The sequence below is a fragment of the Symphalangus syndactylus genome, chromosome 8 (assembly GCF_028878055.3).
Source record: "Symphalangus syndactylus isolate Jambi chromosome 8, NHGRI_mSymSyn1-v2.1_pri, whole genome shotgun sequence".
Taxonomy (NCBI): domain Eukaryota; kingdom Metazoa; phylum Chordata; class Mammalia; order Primates; family Hylobatidae; genus Symphalangus; species Symphalangus syndactylus.
In genome coordinates this window covers 64425601-64442865 of record NC_072430.2, presented here as the reverse complement: position 1 = coordinate 64442865, position 17265 = coordinate 64425601, and the positions used below count along the sequence as shown (strand labels likewise).

Genomic DNA, 17265 nt, shown 5'->3' with positions numbered 1-17265 from the left:
AATTTGTTATGGCAGCAATGCAACACTAACAAACCTTCTAACAGGCAAGACAGAGACCAAACAAAAAGAAAAATAACTTACGAGAAACAGACACAATGCAGACTACAGAGAACAAAACACAACGTGCTTAATGAAGAGGCTGAGAAAAAGACAATGACATCGAGAAGAGATAAAATAGGATAAAAAACAATGAGGCCAGGTGCAGTGGCTCACACCTGTAATCCCAGCACTTTGGGAGGCCAAGGTGGGTGGATCACTTGAGGTCACGAGTTCAAGATCAGCCTGGCCAACATGGTGAAACCCTGTCTCTACTAAAAATACAAAAAATTAGCTGGGCATGATGGCGTGTGCCTGTAGTCCCAGTTACTCGGGAGGCTGAGGCAGGAGAATTGCTTGAACCTAGGAAGCGGAGGTTGCAGTGAGCCGAGATCGCACCATTGCACTCTAGCCTGGGCAACAACAGAAAAACTCTGTCTCAAAAAAAAAAAAAAAAAGAGAGATTAAGAGACTTTAGATATTAACAACGGAGGGGGAAGGGTCCTTTCCATTTATTTTCACTATTCTGTTGAAGTATAACTTATATAAAGTCCACAAATCTTAAATATATTTAAGAATACCTGTATAACAAACATCCAGATAGAAATATAAAACACTGAAAACTGGCCAGGCGCAGTGGCTCATGCCTGTAATCCCAGCACTTTGGGAGGCCGAGGCGGGTGGATTACCCAAAGTCAGGAATTCGAGACCAGCCTGGGCAACATGGTGAAACCCCGTCTCTACTAAAAATATAAAAACGAGCCAGGCATGGCTGTGAGTGCCTGTAATCCCAGCTACTTGGGAGGCTGAGGCAGAAGAATCACTTGAACCCAGGAGGTAGAGGCTGCAGTGAGCTGAGGTCACACCACTGTACTCCAGCCTGGGTGCCAGAGCAAGACTCTGTCTCAAAAAACAAACAAACAAAAAACAAACCCAAAACACTGAAAATTAAAATGTGATAGCCACCAAAAAAAAAAAAAATTCCAATATAAAGTCAAGCAAGTGGATCAATCCAAGAACAATGTCTGACTAACAGTAACAGAGAGAACAGAGAAAACAAAGAGGAGGAAATTATCAAGGAAATAATATTATGAAACAACTCCGCATAAATACAAGAAATATCCCCTGGTCAGAAGTCTCCAGCACAATGAATGAAAATAAAACCCTAACCAGGCAGGGCATGTTGTTACAAAATTTCAAAATGGCAGGGAAAAGAAAACATCCTAAAAGTTTCCAGTGAGAAAAGGCAGTCTACAAAAAGATTAAAAATAAAAATCAAGAACACTATTAGGAGGCCAGGCATGGTGACTCATGCCTGTAATCTCAGCACTTTGGGAGATGAAGGTGGGAGGGCTGCTTGAGGTCAGGAGCTCAAGACCAGTAGTGATACCCCATCTCTACAAAAAATTAAAAATTCAGGCATGCATGGTGGTGCACACCTATAGTCCCAGCTACTCAAGAAGCTGAAGCAGAAAGATTGCTTGAGCCCAGGAGTTAGAGATTAGAGTGAGCTGTGATTGTGCCACTGCAGTCCAGCCTGGGCAACAGAGCAAGACCCTGTCTCCTAAGAAACGAAAAGAAAAGAAAACACTACCAGGACTATTAATAGCAACATTGAAAGCCAAAAGATAATTTAACAATGACTTCCAAATTCTGAGAGAAAAATAATTTTTGATCCAACAATTCTATCAAAGGGCAGAATAAAGACAAATATAGTATCTCAAAAATTTACATCCTATTCACCTTTTTCTTACTACCCTGATGGAGAATATATTCCACCAAAATAAGAGAGCAAATCAACACTGAGGAAATCAGTGTTCAAATCAGTGAACAGATTGAAATCAAAGATCAAATACAAGAGAGAAGATAATGCTGAAGCTAAATCCTAGGGCTGTGACTGTACAACTTGGCCAAGAAAATATTCACCCCAGAGTGCAAGAGGATGTCTAGGAAGAAAAAAAGAAAAGTGGGGAGACTATAATCCGAAAATGTATTTGATCATGTTGAAAATTAAGGAGAATAACAGAAAGTAAACGAATCAGCAACAGATACATGTTGCAAAAGCAGCAAATGATAAAAAAGATATACGACACTTTGGGAAGCAAAGATGGGAAAATTGCTTGAGCCCCCAGGAGTTAGAAACCAGCCTGGCGCCTGTAATCCCAGTGCTTTGGGAGGCCGAGGTGGGTGGATCACCTGTGGTCAAGAGTTTGAGACCAGCCTGGCCAACATAGTGAAACCTCATCTCTACCAAAAATACAAAAAGTAAGCTGGGCATGGTGGCCCATGCCTGTAATTTCAGCAGTTTGGGAGGCCAATGTGGACGGATCACCTAAGGTCAGGAGTTCAAGATCAGCCTGGCCAACGTGGTGAAACCCTGACTCCACTAAAAATAAAAAAATTAGCTGGGCATGGTGGCACACACCTATAATCCCAGCTACTCCGGAGGCTGAGACAGGAGACTTGCTTGAACCTGGGAGGCGGAGGTTGCAGTGAGCCGAGATTGCACCACTGCACTCCAGCCTGGGTGAAAGAGCAAGACCTCTTTCGAAAAAAAAAAAAAAAAGAAAGAAGGAAAGAATGAAAGAAAGAAAGAAACAAACCAGCCTGGGAAATATGGTGAGACCCAATCTCTAAAAGGAGGAAAAAAAAAAAAAAAGGCATATGAGATAGGAAAGGTAAAAATACACATTTTGGCTCAGGAAGTAAAAATGTCTGCTTTGTTAATGTAAACAATGACAGTGATTCAGCCAAAAATTGTAATAGTTATAATAATGAAGAAACGGTTGAGGCCAGGTGAGGTGGCTCATGCCTGCAATCCCCAGGACTTTGGGAGGCCGGGGCAGGTGGATCACTTGAGGTCAGGTGTTCAAGACCAGCCTGACCAACATGGTGAAACCTCGTCTCTACTAAAAATACAAAATTAGCTGGGTGTGGTGGCGTGCGCTTGTAATCCCAGCTACTCGGGAGGCTGAGGCAGGAGAATCACTTGAACCGGGGAGGTGGAGGTTTCAGTAAGCCAAGATTGCGCCACTGCACTCCAGCCTGGGGGAAAGAGTGAGACTCCATCTCAAAAAAAAATGAAAAAAAAAAAAAGAAAAGAAAGGGTTAAGTGGAAAAACATCAACAGATACCTAAAATTGATAAATCAGGAAGTAACAGTATAAGCACGTATTTAGAATTATGAAAATAAAAGCCAGAAACAGTAAAAGAGTAGAAAGTGGTAGGGAATGCAAGCAAGCACTGGGGAGAAATCGGGCAAGAAAGTAGTTTCATGGTATAAGCCTTATTTACTTTAATTCAGCATTTATTGCTTTGATTAAAAAATAATTTCAAAAATCTTTCTGCTTACTGAATAAAGAATGCATTGGAAAGCACAAGAATGGATGAAGGAGACTGCTTAGGAGGCTCCTGGAGCAGGAAGAGGTGCTGGCTAATGGACTACCGGAGCAGTGGAGGGTGGAGATGGAGAGACGTGGAAAGACTGAAGACACATCCCTCAAGGCAAAACGAACATTTTGAGGTGATGAGATGTGTAGGTGAGGAAGAGGGCAATGCTAAGGATTTCTCCCGTGTATCTGGTATGAGTACCTGGGATGGAAGAGCCTTTTACTACTATGATGATTGCTTGGGGGAAGGGCGGAAAGGAGGGAAGAGGGAGCACAGAGATTTGGAAAGGAATACCATGAGTTCAGCCTTGAGCGTGTTCAGTTTAAAATTTTGGTTAAAGAAATGGTTTTGTTACTATACATAATGCTTCAATGAGCATATGATGGCTTTCTAAGAAAGATGCAAAGCTAGAAGAAAATCTAGGAAAAATTAAGAATGAAGGATTTCAAGTAAGTTGGGGTAACAGGAACTTGATTTACTCTCCTGTTTTATTTAAACAATAAGAAATAAAGGAAAAGAAAAAGAAACACTTTCAGACATTAGGCAACAAGATGCACAAAAGAAAGACCAAAAGGATGAGCTGAGTGCACCAGCTTACTGCCTATGGGCAGGGGAGGGGCGCATGGGGCCTGGTCTTGCAGAGTTGAGAGATCTGGGATGGCATTCAGGGATGACAAGGTGGCTAGAATGTGTGGGGCAGGGGACAGCAGAGAAGGGAGCTCCACAGAGAGTGCTCTGGAGGTCTACAGAGGTGTTTCCTGGAGTCTAGCTACCAGAGACTGTGGAAAGAACCGACGGCTAAAAGAGTTAATGTTCCTGTCAAGGAGAGCAGAAAGACCTCTACACAGAGTACAGAGAAGAATCCCCAGAAGACTATGACCTCAATAATGAGGCTAAATTAGTCCTAAGGCTAATGTTGCCTCTGGTCTACCCTAATAAAGCTTCAAAGCAAAAGAATCCAACTAAGTCCAAGTAATTTGGTGATCAGAAAAAAATTCAAGACTACTCAATACAAAACAATCCAGCCACTATGACGCATAATGACACATAGCCAGGAGTAAAGGGTGGGGGCGGGGAAGCACAAATAACTCAGATGATAGATAAAAAATACTGAAATAGCTATATAAAGATATTCCATATGTTTAAGAAACTAGAGGAAAACACACATAATAAAGAGAAAAATGAAAAATCTATATAAAAATGAAGCCAAAATCAAACTTCTAGTGATGAAAAATACATCTCAAATGAAAAAGGCATTGGATGGGATTAACAGCAGATTAGCAGCAGAAAGATCAATGGACTCGAAGATATGAATAAATCTTAAAAAAACTATTTCAGGACACATTATAATCAAATTGCTGATAACCAAGGTAAAGATAAAATCTTCCAAGGCAGACAGAAAACATACAGAGGAACAATAACAGACTTCTCTGAAATTATGCAGACCAGAAGACAACTGAGGGACATCAATTATTGGTGGTGGTGGTGGGGGGCGGGGGTTTAGACATCTTCTCTCAGCTGCAGTCTCTTTCAAAAATGAAGGCAAAATAAAAAAAATTTTTTTTGAGACAGGGTCTCCCTTAGTTGCCCAAGTTGGGGTACAGTCACACAATCTCGACTCACTACAACCTTTGCCTCCCAGGCTCAAGTGATCCTCCCCGCTTAACCTCCTGAGCAGCGGGAACTACAGGTGCATGCCACCATGCCCAGCTAATTTTTTGGTATTTTTTTGGAGATGGGGTTTCGCCATGTTGCCCAGGCTGGTCTTGAACCCCTGGGCTCACGTGATCTTTGGTCTCCCAAAGTGCTGGGACTACATGTAGGCATGAGCCACTGTGCCTGGACCAAATAAAAACTTTTATAAACAAAAGGTCAAAACTTCATAACCAGTAGACTTGCACTATAAAGAGAGGCATATGAAGTTCTTCAGGTAGAAGAAAAAGGAGACTGCATGGAAAGGATACTTATAAAGAGCACTGAAAAACAGTAAATATGTGATATGAAAGACCATTTTGCTATTTTTTTTTTTTTTTAATTTTTTTTTTGAGACGGAGTCTGGCTCTGTCGCCCAGGCTGGAGTGCAGTGGTGCAATCTCAGCTCACTGCAAGCTCTGCCTCCCGGGTTCACGCCATTCTCCTGCCTCAGCCTCCCGAGTAGCTGGGACTACAGGCGCCCACCACTACGCCTGGCTAATTTTTTGTATTTTTAGTAGAGACGGGGTTTCACCGTGTTAGCCAGGATGGTCTCGATCTCCTGACCTCGTGATCCGCCCATCTCGGCCTCCCAAAGTGTTGGGATTACAGGCGTGAGCCACTGCGCCTGGCCATTTTGCTCATTTTTAAATACTTTATTGCTTTAGGGGGAAAATAATGTACTGTGGGGTTTAGCATATACAGGAGTAAAATACATGACACAAAAAGGACAGGAAGGGAGAAATGAAACTAAACTGCTGTAAGGTTATTATACTATGTGTGAAGTAGTATGTTATTTGAAGGTAGGCTGAATAAGTTAAAGTCATATACTGTAAACCCTAGAGCAACTATTAAAATAGCAAAACGAAGGTCGTAATAGCTAGTAATTCACAAGTGGAGATGAATGTAATCAAAACTACCTCCCCCAAAAAAAAACCCCACCAAAAACCCCTTAATCTACTAGAAAGGAGGGAAACAGAAAAGAAATGGGACAACAGAGATCTTAAATTGGTCTTCACCAAAATGAAAACGTTTGCTCTTAGAAAACACTGTTAATGAAATGGTAAGCCACAGATTGTGAGAAAATATTTGCAAAACATATCCAATAAAATTTCTGTATCTGGGATATGCAAAGAATGCTTACAACACAATCAGATGACAGCCTAATTTAAAAGACGGCAGGTGAAGGATTCAAACAGACACCTCACCATTATATGGGTGGCAATTAAGCACATGAATAGATGCTCAACATCATTAGTCACTAGGGTAATGCGAATTAAAGCCACAAGGAGATAGGCTCTCATACCTGCTAGAATACCCCAAACTGAAAAATGTTTCAAGGACACAGAGCAACTGGAACTCTCAAGTACTGCCTGGCAGAATGCAAAATAGTACAGCCACTTTAGAAAATAATTTGACTGTTTATTACAAGGTGAAACATCCACTTACCATATGACCCAACCTACTGTAGTTTTTATTGCTCTTGAGTAAATACCTATGTTCCCACAAAGACCTGTAAGTGAATGGTCATAGAAGCTTTTTTTAAAAATAATGGGCCCAGCCCTTCGACTGGTGAGTGGATAAACAAATTATGGTATATCCATACAACAGAGTACTACTCAGTAATAAGATGGAGTTGGTAACACACAACATGGATGAAGGTCAGAAGCATTATGCTAAGTGGAAGAAGCCATACAGAAAAGACCAAATACTGTAGGATTCCATTTATATAACATTTTAGAAAAGGCAAGACTATAGTGGCAGAAGGCAGCTAAGTGGTTGGCAGAGGTCAGAAGGGTAAAGAGGACTGCCAGCAGAGGGGCATGAGGGAACTGTCCTACATCTTGCTGGTGGTCCACTGGTCAAAATGCACTGAATTTTGCCATTATGATTATTTTACCTTAAATTATACCTTAACAAAGCTGATCAAAAGGATAAATAAAATTAAAGGACACAGCTTATAAGACGCCCCTTGGGTCCTCTCCTTAATAAAAATTTCATTTTTTATTTCTTTAAACTCCTGGCTCTATTGCTCAGTTTGACTGACTAGATACTTAAAAGGGCATGTGGCAGGTCTGCTGATGGGCTAACTGACCTGCCATTTCTCAGCCCTCCTGCTTGCGGCTAGTATAAGGAAACTGGAAAAGTCAAGTCATATTCATGTTTTCCCAGTCTCCCTTGCAGCTAAGGGAAGCCATATGGCCCAAGGTGGGCCAGGAGAATGTGAGGGGGGCTTCTGGGATGTTTTGCTTTGCTGTTAGGACACAGGTGTGGAAGAGAGAGAGGTGGAAGAGAGAGGTGCCTCCTGAATGCAGCTACAGGTTGAGCACCCCTAACCTGACTAAAATGCTCCAATGAGCATCTCCTTTGAATGTCACATTGGCAGTCAAAAAGTTTAGAATTTTGGAGCATTTCAAATTTCAGATGAGGGCAACTCAACTCACGTATGCCTGGAGCTCTAGGAAGCATCTTACAATCATGAGGCCAACCTGACATGCTGAGGGGTGAGGAACTGAGGGATGGAAAGAGCTTGTCCTTAAAGACACAACTGAACAACGAATCCAGTTCCAGCAACCACTTCATTTTCTCAACTAACTCCTTATGTGAAAAAGAAGGCTCTTATTCGTTTAAGGCACTGTTAAATCTAGATTTCTGGCTGGGCATGGTGGCTAATGCCTATAATCCCAGCACTTTGGGAGGCTGAGGCAGGTAGATCACTTGAGGTCAGGAGTCCAGGACCAGCCTGGCCAACATGGCGAAATTCCACCTCTGCTAAAAATACAAAAATTAGCCGGGTGCGGGACGGGCGCAGTGGCTCACGCCTGTAATCCCAGCACTTTTGGAGGCCGAGGTGGGCGGATCACGAGGTCAGGAGATCCAGACCAGGGTGAAACCCCGTCTCTACTAAAGATACAAAAAATTCCCCGGGCGTAGTGGCGGGCGCCTGTAGTCCCAGCTACTCGGGAGGCTGAGGCAGGAGAATGGTGTGAACCTGGGAGGCGGAGCTTGCAGTGAGCCGAGATTGCACCACTGCGCTCCAGCCTGGGCCACAGAGCGAGACTCCGTCTCAAAACAAAAAAAATTAGCCGGGTGTGGTGGCGTGCACCTGTAATCCCAGCTACTCAGGAGGCTGTGGCAGGAGAACTGCTTGAACCCGGGAGGTGGAGGTTGCAGTACAAAAAAGTAGTTTAAGTGATTCTTCGTTTCCTTTTCATCTTTATTTAAAAATCCCTCATGCCTGTTATCCCAGAACTTTGGGAGGCCAAGGTGGGTGGATCACAAGGTCAAGGGATCAAGACCATCCTGGCCAACATGGTGAAACCATGTCTCTACTAAAAATACAAAAATTAAGTGGGCGTGGTGGAGTGCGCCTGTAGTCCCAGCTACTCGGGAGGCTGAGGCAGGAGAATGGTGTGAACCCGGGAGGCAGAGCTTGCAGTGAGCCAAGATTGCACCACTGCACTCCAGCCTGGTGACAGAGACTCCATCTCAAAAATAAATAAAATAAAATAAAATAAATAAAAATCCAATCTTTATTGTTACCACTAAAAGCTTTTGTACAGAGTCCTTATGTACAGCTTAATTTACCTAAATCACTTTTATAATTACAAAAATTTTTTAAACACAACTGAGCTTTAGTCGATCTGAGTTCTGTTCCACCAGCATTTTGTGCTTCTCTATCCCTAACAAATAGATTCTTTTTCACAAGGCTAGAACAGAAAGAGAAAAAATAGGAATGAATTAGCATGTATCTAATGCGGAAAGACCCAAATGACATGTCCTATTGATAACACAGAATGGTAACAAGCTCTAAACACAAAATGTTATTTTATAGTAGCTCTCTGTTCATTGTCAGATTTTGGGAGAAAAAGTTTCATTTCCTCTTAAGAAGGCTCTTCATTTGTGAAGCCTGCGTGCCAGAATACGTTACATTAAAAAAAAAAAATGATGTTCTTTGACAACAGTCTTTCTGTCCAAAAGAAAAGGAAAATGCAACAAAAACTTCATTTAATTATTACACAGAAGCACTGATCTGAAAGTGCGTTTTTGGAAGAAAAAAATTATTACACAGAAGCATTTTCTCAAGACTTAAATGATAAAAGATAGATAATTTTTACCAAATAAAAAGCTTGGAAATGATGTCAGTGTTCAGCCAAAGTAGGTATTTCCCTTTAAATAGTGTTCTGCTGGTCTTACCTCACTGTCCTTTTTCAGTGTTTGGCACACCCTTCACATTTACTTGGCAACCTTAGGTAACAATATATTTTGGTAGCAATGGAAATGTCCTCATCTTTCTTAGTTTTGATTCTACTGCTCATACAGTAAGTAAGCACAAGCCACAAGAGTAGATACAAGAGAGTTAAATTAATTAAAGGGAAATATTTAATAACTTGGGTTGAAAATCAAGTAATCTAAAATAATTAACAGAAAAAACCCTAATTATTCCTGGGAAGAGTTATATACTGTCACTTCAGTGTTCAGTTTCAGTGGTGAAAAAAAAAAAAAAAATAAACCGCTAATGTTTCCCATAATGTAATTCCGGGGCTGGCAAACTTTTTCTGTAAAGATAGTAAATATTTTAGGGTATGCACCTCCACTCAACACTGCTGCTATAACGCAAAAACCACCACAGACAATACCTAAGCCAATGAACGTAGCTGTATTCCAATACAACTTTATTTATGAACATGGGAATTTGAATTTTTATAATTTTCACAGCATAAAATATTATTTTAATTTTACTTAACCATTAAAAAATGTAAGAGCCTAATTATGATTAGTTCTTGAGCTACACAAAAGCAGGCTGCAGGCTGGGTGCAGTGGCTCACTCCTGTAATCCCAGCACTTTGGGAGGCCGAGGCGGGCGGATCACGAGGTCAGGAGATTGGTCACGGTGAAACCCCGTCTCTACTAAATAAACAAAAAATTAGCCAGGCGTGATGGTGGGCGCCTATAGTCCCAGCTACTAGGGAGGCTGAGGCAGGAGAATGGCCTGAACCCGGGAGGCAGAGCTTGCAGCGAGCCCAGATCACGCCACTGTACTCCAGCCTGGGTGACAGAGTGAGACTCTGTCTCAAAAAAAAAAAAAAAAAGCAGGCTGCGGGCCAGAGCTTGCCAACACAGTTTAATCACTTGGCCAATCAAATACCCTTCCCTCTTTTCTAACACACATATGAAAATTTTATAGACTTCCAAGGAACATTTTACAGCAATAACAGTGTTAAATTATGTATTAAATATGCATTTATTAAATATATATTACATTATTATTTAAGACCAATTAGCTGTTTTCTTATTTATTTCTGTAGCCAAACCTCAACTGTATAACTATTTGACTGGATCTTTATGCCCTAGCTTTTCTCCTGGTTTCCTCCAAATGGAGACCCCATCTTAGGAACCCTGCTCTGTGATACTGACCCCCACCCTACCCCCAATTCTTCAAGATGTTAAGTAGACTGCAGCACAAAGCCTGCTATCAGATACCCCCCTTCCCTGTCGTGCTGCCAGCATGTGAAGACATCTGTCTATTCACACATGTCAAGTACCTGGACTCTCACCAAATACTGTGATCATCTAAATTTTATGTACCTCCTAGATTTCTGAAATCTGTGCCCTTGGTATCTGCTCCTTCATGTAAGCACGACTAGTCTATAAAGCACAATCCCTTTTGTTTTGGACAATTTCATAATCAAGTGCCTTAGTTCTTGGAGTATTCTCTAATATATCTACAAATAAAATCACCACTCATTAAGACCCTCTCTTTTCTGCAGGAAAGACTTTAGTCTTATAATTTATCAAAATATTATGTAAATTTCTACCCATTAATACTGACAGTTCACAGACCCTTAACAGCTGTTAAGACTGTTTAGAGGAAATATAATGTCACTACCCAATGAAGCAGAAATTCCCTGAACATCCCGTTAACAGATCACTACTTTTTTAATTTTTTTAAATTTTTATTTATTTATTTATTTATTTTGAGACAGCGTCTTACTCTGTCGCCCAGGCTGGAAAGCAGTGGTGTGATCTTGGCTCACTACAACCTCCACCTCCCAGTTCAAGCGATTCTCCTGCCTCAGCCTCTCAAGTAGTTGGGACCACAGGTATGTGCCACCATACCCGGCTACTTTTTGTATTTTTAGTAGAGATGGGGTTTCACCATGTTAGCCAAGCTGGTCTTGAACTCCTGGCCTCAAGTGATCTGCCTGCCTCGGCCTCCCAATGTTCTAGGATTACAGGTGTGAGCCACCATGCCTGGCCATAGATCATTACTTCCCATTAGATCCCAGTGATAGGATTAACTGATCCTTATTTCTTTATTCCATCATTTTTTCCTCTTATTCATTCAATTAATGTTCTCTCAGGTCATGCCCTATGCTGCGAATACAAAGATGGAAAGGCATGTTTCTGACTTTAGAAGTTTACATTCTAGAGATAAACAAAAACATAAAAAGCTAAAAGTGGTTTTGATCCTTGAATGAAAAATAGCTTTCTTTTCTTGTTTATACAAATATTACATATTAAATTGTTAAAAACAGCAACAACATAACAATCGCAAAAGTATAAAAAACAATTGGGGATAAAAAGCACATACTTGAAATATCACCCTGAGATAACCTCTGCCAACATTCTAGTGAAATACCTCTGAGTGTATCTCTAGGTGGATATTTAAACATAAATGGGATAAAGTAGATATGCTTACTATATAGTATCTTTTTGTAATCTAAATTTCAAACATTGCAAACACAAAATTCTAGCACTATGAGATCCCTGGGGAGTAAGTGGGCCAATATACTCAATGCATGGATGAGCACTCTCACTGGATATGGCTTCTCTGTCCTCAGAAGCTGGATGTTGCTGCCACTTATGCCACTAGAATGAGGTATTTGTTATCCTGGCTTGAGTCACGAGTTCCTGATTCAAAGCTCTAGGAGACATTTTCTGATGTGCATGTAACCTAGACTTGGCCATACTGCCTGCACTCTATCTATGAGGAGGGTTGGGAAACAACTATCTGGACTTTATGGTTTCTGTAGGAGGGAGGTGGGCTTTGTCTCACATTTTGGAAAGGTCATAAGGTATGACCTTTCCAAAACACAGAGCCAGAAGTTCAGATGCCATGCAGCCAAAAACAGTAGTAGTAGTAGTAGTAGTAGTAATAATAATAATGAAAGACCAGTCACCCACTACAGATATATTTAGGAAGGTGGAGCAGTATTAGTGTAACAACCTGAAAATCTTCTCAACATCTAACTTCATTCTATACAGCAGAGTGTGGAATGAAGAAGTAATGCATAAAACATTTTATAGGAAAAAAGCTATGAGATTTGATGACAGCATGCCAGTGAAGATAGGTATAAGGAAGTAAGGTATAAGGAGCTCCAGATTCTTGTCCCAGAGAGTGACAAGAACCACATAGGTAGGTTCTTGTCTGTCTCTGTGTGATCTTGGGCAAGTCACTCCCTAAGCTCCATTTGGTTAAAATTCCCATGCATTCTTGAGTTAAAGGCACTAGTAATTAAAACAAAAAACAGGCTAGGTGTGGTGGCTGCTGCCTGTAATCCTACTGCTTTGGGAGGCCGAGGCAGGTGGATTGCTTGAGCACAGAAGTTAAAGACCAGCCTGGGTAACATAGCAAGACCCTGTCTCTACAAAAAAAAAAAAAAAAAAAAATACAAAAATTAGCCAGGCATGGTGGTGCATGCCTGTGGTCCCAGCTACTTGGGAGGCTGAGGCAGGAGGACTGTTTGAGCCCAGGAGGTCAAGGATGCAACGAGCTGTGTTCACACCACTGCACTCCAGCCTGGGTGACACAGCAAGACACTACCTCAAAAAGCAAAAAAACAAAACAAAACAGGAAAAGATCTCCCCCTAAACAACAAATATTAAACTGAAGGTCAAATGTTAAAAGCATTTCAAGTCAGGAACAACACAACAATAGTCATCACTACTGCTATTATGCAATACTGTACTAGAGGTTTAATCCAATACCATAAGATAAAGAAATAAGATGTATAAAAATGGGCAAGGAAGAGAGAAAAGTTATTATTTAGAAGAGACATGATTGCTTACATAGAAAATCCAAGAGAAGGCCGGGCATGGTGGCTCATGCCTGCAATCCCAGCACTTTGGGAGGCCGAGGCAGGCGGATCCCCTGAGGTCAAGAGTTCCAGACCAGCCTGGCCAACATGGCAAAACCCCGTCTCTACTAAAAATACAAAAATTAGCCAAGTATGGTGGTGTGCAACTGTAGTCCCAGCTGCTTGGGAGGCTGAGGCGGAAGAAGTACTTGAATCCAGGAGGTGGAGGTTGCAGTGAGCTATCACCACTGCACTCCAGACTGGGTGACAGAGGGAGACTCCGTCTCAAAATAAATACATAACAAAAAATAAATAAAAATTAAAAAATAAGAAAATCCAAGAGAATCAATAAATTATCAGAATTTATCAAAGAGTTCAGTAAGGTATCAGATATTAGATTATAAGAAAAAAATAAACAGCATTCCTAATAGCAGTATCCAATTAGAAAAAGTATAAAGCCCCCGGAAGAAACTTTTTTTAAAAAAGTACAATATCTTTCTAGGCAAAATGTGATTTAAGGGCAAAAAAGATGACTTCAACAAAAGGAGACAGATTTTATTCATGAATGGTAAGATCTACATAACATTAATGCATGCATTTCCAATCAATTACTATGGAATTTTCCCTGGAAATTAACAAACTTTCAAATTTCATATAGAAACATACAATTCTAAAATCAACCCACACAATTCTGAAAAACAGCAAAGAAGAGGTACTTGCTCTATCAGATATAGACATTTATTATGAAGCTACAGAAATTCAAACAGTGTACTATCCATGTAAGGACATATAAATGGATCAATGGAAAAGAACAGAGCATACAAAAACAGATCCACACAACATGGAATTTTGGTTTATGATAGAGCTGACATTATGCTAATGTGGAGAAATAACAGACAATTCAATAAACAGTGTTGGCTAGCATTTTCTCCTAAAATATGCTATACTACATCTGTATTTCACAAAACACACAAAAGTAAATTCTAAGTAGATAAAAGCAGTAAACATGAAAAACAAAACTCTAAGAGTACTAGCAGAAAATATAGATGATACCTGTAATTCAAAATAGGAATAGCTTTTTTAAACAATACCCTAAAAACACAAACCAATGTTAACTTCTACATGACCAAAAAAGACAAAAATAAAAAGTAAATAAAATCAATCATGAACAAAGGTTTAAGACATTAAACAGACCAGGAGAAATTATTTGCAGCACATATTAGAATTTATAAAGAACTACAAATCAATGGTGAACGATAAAACAAAAGAAGAATGGACGAACAGACACATGTCCACTTGAAAGCCTGCATACAGATGTTTACAGCAGCTTTATTCAAAATGAAGCAACCAAGATATCGTTAGGTGAGTGGATAAACAAGCTGTGACACATCCAGACGATGGAATATTATTTAGCACTAAAAAGAAATGAGCTGGCCGGGCTTGGTGGTTCACGCCTGTAATCCCAGCACTTTGGGAGGCGGAGGTGGGTGGATCACCTGAGGTCAGGAGTTCGAGACCAGCCTGGCCAACATGATGAAACCCCATCTATACTAAAAATACAAAAATTAGCCAGGTTTGGTGGCAGGTGCCTGTAATCCCAGCTACTTGGGAGGCTGAGGCAGAAGAATTGCTTGAACCCGGGAGGTGGAGGTTGCAGTGAGCCAAGATCACGCCACTGCATTCCAGCCTGGGCAACAGAGCGAGACTCGTCTCAAAAAAAAAAGAAGAAGAAGAAGAAAAGAAAAAAAGAGAAATAAGCTATCAAGCCACAAAAAAACATGGAGGAAACTTAAATGACTATTATGAAGTGAAAGAAACCAATATGAAAAGGCTACAAACTGTATGAGTCCAAACATACGATATTCTGGAAAGGGCAAAACTAGGTAAAAGGATGAGTGGTGGTGATGAGGAGAGAGGGATGAATAGGCAGAGCACAGATGATTTTTAGGACAGTCAAACTATTCTGTGCAATACCGCAACAGTAGATACACATGAGTATGTATTTTTCCAAGCCCACAGCACGTACAACACCAGAAGCGAACCCTAACGTAAACTACTGTCACTGAGTGATAATGATATGTCAAGGTAGGTTCACCAGTTATAATAAATGTACCACTCTGGTACAGACTTTGAGAGTGGGGAAGGTTGTGCATGTGTGAGGATAGAGGGGATGTGGGAATTCTTTGTACTTGATTGCTCAACTTTGCTGTGAACCTACAACTCCTGTAAAAACTAAAGTTTGTTAATTTCTCAAAAATGGACAAATGATATAAACAATAAAAGAAGGAACTTAGATGTCTAATAATTATTTAAAAACACATTTGGCTTTGTAAACTAAAATGAAATATTGTCTTTTTCTCTTGGAAACAAAAACAACAAAACAGACCATAATCAAGTGTTAGTGAGGATTTGCGGCAATGGGTTTTCATACACGGCTAGTTGGAATATAAACTGGTATAACCAACTGGGAGACAATTTGACAGTACTCTGAAATGAATTATGTATATATTTAAAACACAGCAATTTTACTTCTACTTCTAGGTGGATACTCGAGAGAAATTCTTGCACACACGTACAAAACTTAGTAAGAAAATACCTACGTGGTAATGGCAATAACATATACAGTTTATGGATATATACACACAGAGATGTGTGTGTGTGTGTGTGTGTGTCTGTGTATTTTACAGTACTGGATACACACTGAACTTATGATAGTAGTTGCTTTGTAAAGGGAAGTTAGGATAATGAGACTCAAGAATTTTACCAGTATTACTTTGACTTCAAGTCATATTTGTCATTTGACAAAATGACAAAATATCAACAATTATTAATTCTAGATAATGGGAATTTGGTATTCTTTGTACTTTTCTCTATTTTAATAATAATAATAAAAAACCTGTTTCACATAAAAAAAAATTTCAAGGGCATCAGATCAAAAAGGCAATGTGAATCTACCTGTATCTCCCCTCCTACATCCCAAATCCCCAGAAATGACAGCAAAAGATATTTAAAAATTGTAGGTGGGGAGGGAAGATGAACATCCATAACATTGCTAGGAGACAGGAAACTACAGTAAGAGGGTAAATAATGAGTGATTCTTGAAAGACAGAAAAAAGTTGGTATTGGTTTAAGGGAAGCCACAGCCCAAACTAAACACAAGAAATGGGTGAGGATTCAGACTCCTCCAAGCTCCAAGCCTACAAGCATAAGCAGCAGGCAGGGCTCTGGGTTAAGAGGTAGGTGGTCCCAGCACCTCCATACTGTCCCCAGGCCAGTGCTTGGGACATAGTACAGGAGCAGCATTTGCCCACAGGCTCTAGCAGTGAGTGTGGATGCTGACACCAGCAAGGAAGATTGGGTACTCTGGCGCTAGCTCAACTAAAATATTTTCACGTTTTCAGCAGTATTTAAAACATTTGAAAATGTTGCAGCATTTGCTCTAAGAGTGAAGCAACCTAACTGATCACTAACAGGGAAATGTGGTTATAAATTATACTTGATCTTAGCCAAAAAGGCCAAGAAGTAATTGGATGTAAAGTAATAGTATGTCTATACTCTGAATTATAGCTTAAAAGAATTTGTAACACATAGAAAGATCTCTAAGACATTACTAAGTTTAAAAAATACATATAAAATGCTCCTATTTATTTAAAGAAATCCGATATGTATGGATAAATAAATGCATAGAAAATCACCAAACTGTCAAGAATGATTACTTAGGGGAAGGGGGAGCTTACTATGTATGTCTATATTCACTGATTCTTTTACAACAGAATGTATTTATAAATTACTAGTATAATTCAAAAATTTAACATGAATAAAAAACTGCAGTTCTTTATTTGGAATTAAAATATGAGAAGTCACTAAATGTATCTTTAACCAAGAATTTCTCAAATAGGAAAAAATACAGCAGAGTTCTACACTAGTGTAGTGACAGCAGCTCACATTTTCTCAGATGGTTGAATACTTCCTGTCATATGACATAACTGGGTCAGCCAAAGTAACCCACATCTCATTTCAGAATGCATAAATAGAAATACTACAGGGATGTTCAAATTGTAGACTG

General features: G+C 40.0%; 1 protein-coding gene across 6 annotated transcripts in view; it reads right to left on the bottom strand.

The window, feature by feature from the left end:
• Positions 1–17265, bottom strand: part of FERMT2 (FERM domain containing kindlin 2) — a 95967-nt gene that overhangs the window by 44232 nt on the left and 34470 nt on the right. The gene's annotated exons all lie outside the window — the stretch shown is intronic.